The sequence below is a fragment of the Gadus morhua genome, chromosome 17 (assembly GCF_902167405.1).
Source record: "Gadus morhua chromosome 17, gadMor3.0, whole genome shotgun sequence".
In the NCBI taxonomy this organism is placed as follows: domain Eukaryota; kingdom Metazoa; phylum Chordata; class Actinopteri; order Gadiformes; family Gadidae; genus Gadus; species Gadus morhua.
The window spans coordinates 10584672-10589784 of NC_044064.1; positions in this window are offsets into that span (position 1 = coordinate 10584672).

Genomic DNA, 5113 nt, shown 5'->3' on the forward strand with positions numbered 1-5113 from the left:
ATGGTGTGTCTGGTGTGTTTCCAGCATTCGTAGTGTTGATCAGCAGAGAAATAGTCCGCCAAGACGTTGAGGTTGCTTAGCAACCAGAGACGCTGTCCATGCAAGTGAACGGAGCGTTCACTCTTCGTCATAACTATCAAACCAAACATCCTTCACATTCACCGAGCGAACATTATGAAAGTAAAATGCACATTTCCCGCTAAAAATGTTTCCATAAACGCATTTAATGGCGTAACTATGTTACTATTTCCACCCAGAATAAAGAAAGATGTCGGCCGTATGCTTCTGTCCAAGCTCACTACTCTCTGCCAGTGACGTCGGGTCAAGCTCCACGCTGATTGGCTATCGCGGCTAAGCGCCACGCGTTGGAGCGTTGAAAGTTCACATTTCTGTTGGTGCGTTGGGCGCGTTACTGCGTTTACGTGCGTAATTACGTGCGTCTGCCGCGCCTAACGCCCCTAACGCGACGCTTCAACGCATGTAACGCGTCTACGCGCCTATACCAAAGGTTCCCTATGCAAAAATGCCGAGTTTGGACGCCCCTAACGCGAGTAACGCGGTTGGTGTGGCCGTACCTTAAGCCAATAGCCTTTTGAGGCAGTGTTGTTTTTTAATATTAGTGTTAAGGGCCAATAATGCTTACTATCATACATACGGGGTATCACACTTCTCAGCCTCCCTGGTAAAGTCTACTCCAAGGTGCTGGAAAGGAGGGTTCGGCCGATCGTCGAACCTCAGATTGAAGAGGAACAATGCGGTTTTCGCCCCGGTCGTGGAACTACGGACCAGCTCTTCACTCTCGCAAGGATCCTGGAGGGGGCCTGGGAGTATGCCCATCCGGTCTACATGTGTTTTGTGGATCTGGAGAAGGCGTATGACCGGGTCCCCCGGGAGAAACTGTGGGAGGTGCTGCGGGAGTATGGGGTAAGGGGGTCTATCCTCAGGGCCATCCAATCCCTGTACTCCCAAAGCGAGAGCTGTGTTCGCGTCCTCGGCAGCCAGTCAGTTTCGTTCTCAGTGGGTGCTGGTCTCCGCCAGGGCTGCGCCTTGTCACCAATCCTGTTTGTGATATACATGGACAGGATATCGAGGCGTAGTCGTGGTGGGGAGGGGTTGCAGTTCGGTGGTCTGAGGATCTCGTCACTGCTTTTTGCAGATGTGGTCCTCATGGGATCATCGGCCTGTGACCTTCAGCACTCACTGGATCGGCTGGCGGCCGAGTGTGAAGCGGCTGGGATGAGGATCAGCACCGCTAAATCTGAGGCCATGGCTCTTAGCAGGAAACCGATGGATTGCTTACTCCGGGTAGGAAATGAGTCCTTAGCCCAAGTGAAGGAGTTCAAGTACCTCGGGGTCTTGTTCGCGAGTGAGGATACTATGGAGCGTGAGATTGGCCGGAGAATCGGAGCAGCGGGGGCGGTATTGCGTTCGCTTTACCGCACCGTTGTAACGAAAAGAGAGCTGAGCCGCAAGGCAAAGCTCTCGATCTACCGGTCGATCTTCGTTCCTATCCTCACCTATGGTCATGAGGGCTGGGTGATGACCGAAAGGACGAGATCGCGGGTACAAGCGGCCGAGATGAGTTTTCTCAGAAGGGTGGCTGGCGTCTCCCTTAGGGATAGGGTGAGAAGCTCAGCCATCCGTGAGGAACTCGGATTAGAGCCGCTGCTCCTTTACTTAGAAAGGAGTCAGCTGAGGTGGTTCGGGCATCTGGTAAGGATGCCCACTGGGCGCCTTCCTTGGGAGGTGTTTCAGGCACGTCCAGTGGGGAGGAGACCTCGGGGAAGACCCAGGACTAGGTGGAGAGATTATATCTCAACACTGGCCTGGGAACGCCTCGGGATCCCCCCGTCAGAGCTGGTCAATGTGGCCCGGGAAAGGGAAGTCTGGGGCCCCCTGCTTGAGCTACTCCCCCCGCGACCCGACCCCGGATAAGCGGACGAAAATGAGATGAGATGAGATCATACATTAGTCACCATGTAGGCCTACATTGTCTTTGGCCGCAGTGCGTCGGTTAGCGGACACCATCTTAGCTTTACAGTTAGCTTCTTTACCAGGTGGAAAACATTGAACTTTCAGGCTTACGCCTCGTGCCCACTGCACCGTCAGTCAACGGACGTGGGAAGGCGTGGCTGACGGATGGGGGAGTAGTCTTTGCAGAGGCATCCGTCAGCCAATCAAATCGCTTCGCCGGGTTCTTCCCGCTTCTTCCTGCTTGTTGCGAGGCAAGATGACCCGCTTTCCCGCTTTCCAGTATCGTCAGAGCCCGAGTCGCGTCACAGTGCCTACATTTGCATACGCGATCTGATTGGATGACGGAACCGTCGCTGCCGAAAAAGTTGAACATTTTTCAACTTTCTGACGGTGGCGAACGCTCCAACTGAACGGACGGATCCACAATGCATTGCGCGTCCGTCCCCATTCAAAGTCGGAGCCGGAGCTATTACCGTAAGTTCAGTCCACTGGCTGACACGGGGAACTTCTCTGGTGATGCTGCTGCATTATTTGCTTATCTGCAAATAAGTGTACATTTAAATATGCTGTACTAATAAACTCGAATACTCAGTTTTTCCCCATTGACTACTCTCCGCTCACTACACTCACGACGATTCTCTCTCACTCGCTTCACCCCGAGGGAGAATTATACACTTTTTAAAATTGAATATTAAAAAGGATATATATACAGTATATATGATATAGCAGTGCAATATAGTAATTATGGTAGAATAAAGGCTAGAAATACATAATGTTGAATGAACACTTAACTGCAATCTGTAACTGAATTAACATCTATTAAAAATGAGCAAGGTCATTACCTTATGTAACCGTCCACCGTGTCTTAGCAACTACAATCGGTGGGAACGGTTGGAACCGGTATTGAAATCTGGGTGGGGTTTGCAGTCAGGAACGAGGATATAAGGCACTTCCTCAAACAGTACAATGCGGTGGTTTCCAAAGTAATGTTGTGCTTGGCCTTGGGCCAGGAATGGTTGGCCTAGGAGATTCTCCTCAACAGCAACGAGGAAATGCAGGCTCACCTGGCGGTTGTTGTTCTGGACAGGAACGTGATCCACCCCGAGTACAGGTATGTCACCAGGCCCGACGCCGATCAGAGTCTTTGTAGTTGATGGTTGAAGTGGTGGTCAGATGTGTACATGGTGGCCTTGGTCTGTACGCCGGGGAAACAGTAACTTTCCCTATAATAATTAACAAACGGGCTTGTGCTTGAAAACCTCCGCAGAGGGGGTACATAATGGTGTTTGAGTCACTCTTTGCCCCACATTAACTGGCACAGATGAAGGGGTTATAATGTCTATATATTTTATTTGTTTCACTCACATGGTCTTTTTTTATTTAAACTTAATTTCTGATCATTGCAGTTAGTGTCATGAATGGGTTGGAGTGATTAGTCACTTTCCCAAATAGGCCTACATTGAGGACCGGAGTGGGACTCATTTTCAGCTCTGGAGTTACATGCCTTAGACCGGCCCACTTTAGATCACAACCTCTTATTTTAAAATAATGTAATTACAACTTTATATGTTAAGCCTAAAAAAGCGCAATGTTCTCTAAAGCCTTGTGATTCTGTATATTTTTCTAAAATAATTCCAATTCAGTGGAAGTGGAAATGGTTGCTTCGCAATGTGGATTTATTCCAACATGAGTGCAAATCTCCACCATTATTCTTTGCAACACAATATCCTTTCCAACAAATTAACAAAGGAATAAATAAAATATTAAATAAAAAATTTGAAAAAATAAAAAAAGAGTTTAACTCTGTAGTTATTCTATCGCCAACATGCCTCTGTACTCGGATATCTCAGGCAAGGAGACTGGGAAATGCACAGACTGCACCAAACTACGACGGACAGTGGCTTTATTTGAAACGAGACTAGCAGCATTAGAAAAATGCAAAGGACCTCTCCAGGATACAGTGCCGATGGGTGAGTTTGTTGAGCTAACTCAGACTAATACAGAACAAGATGATTAAAGCCACACTGTATCCTTCCCGAAGCTGGACAAGAGAAACAGTTCCAGCTGCATCTCACTGGCACAGAGTCGGCGCTAAGCCAAAACAACATACCAAAGTGAATCAACAAGTTCACTCAACGCCAAATGCTAAGCTACCCAAAACTAAAGTTGCATGTATCAGCCGGATTAGCCCGTCACTGAAGTTAACCCTGCCGCTGAATAACCGGTTCCTGCCACTTCAAAAGTCCACGAACACGCCTGCCACCCATGCACCCTTGAGCCCCGAGATGCGTCCGGACAAACAGTGGGGACAGAGACTGACCATGAACCCGTCGCCAGAGAGGCGAGCCGTGCATGCGTCGGCCACCCGTGCACCCCTGAGCCCCGAAATGTGTCCGGACGGACGGTGCGGACAGAGATGGAACAAGAACCAGTCGCCACGGAGGCGAGCTGCGCATGCGTCTGCCACCGCCACCTCAAGCCAACAAGGGCCCCTCTCACAGAAAGCAGATGAACCAGACACTCTGATTATAGGAGACTCAACCATCAAGGATATAACCGGTAAGAAGATCAAAACATGCTACTTCCCAGATGTGATGGTTAGTGATATCAACCAGAAACTTGCCACAATCATGTTGGAAAACCCCAAAATCTCACAGATTATTGTGCATGCAGGACTTAAAGATATGAGAACAGTCAGAACTTCTGAAGAGGGATTACGCTGATCTATTGGATACACTGGACAAAATACACATTAAGTCATTCATCAGTGGACCCATACCAGCAGTTGACAGGGGAATAAACAGATTCAGTCGTCTATTTGCACTGAATACATGGCTTTCCAGAGTCTGCAATGAAAGAGGAAGGGGCTTTATTGACAATTTCAACTTATTCTGGGGGCGCAAATATCTTTTCAGAGCAGATGGCCTACACTCACTCACTTGTTCATCTCCTCAAGGTCCTTTTTGAGTATCATTAGAATAACTGACGGAAAACATACAAATCAGCATCTGTATCGGTCTGCACTTTTAAACATGCTTCATAGCATGATATCAATGCCACTCTCAAAGTTCAACACTGATACAACCAGAAGGTAGGTTGCTACATGAATATGCTTGTTTGTTTTTTATATTTTACAGAG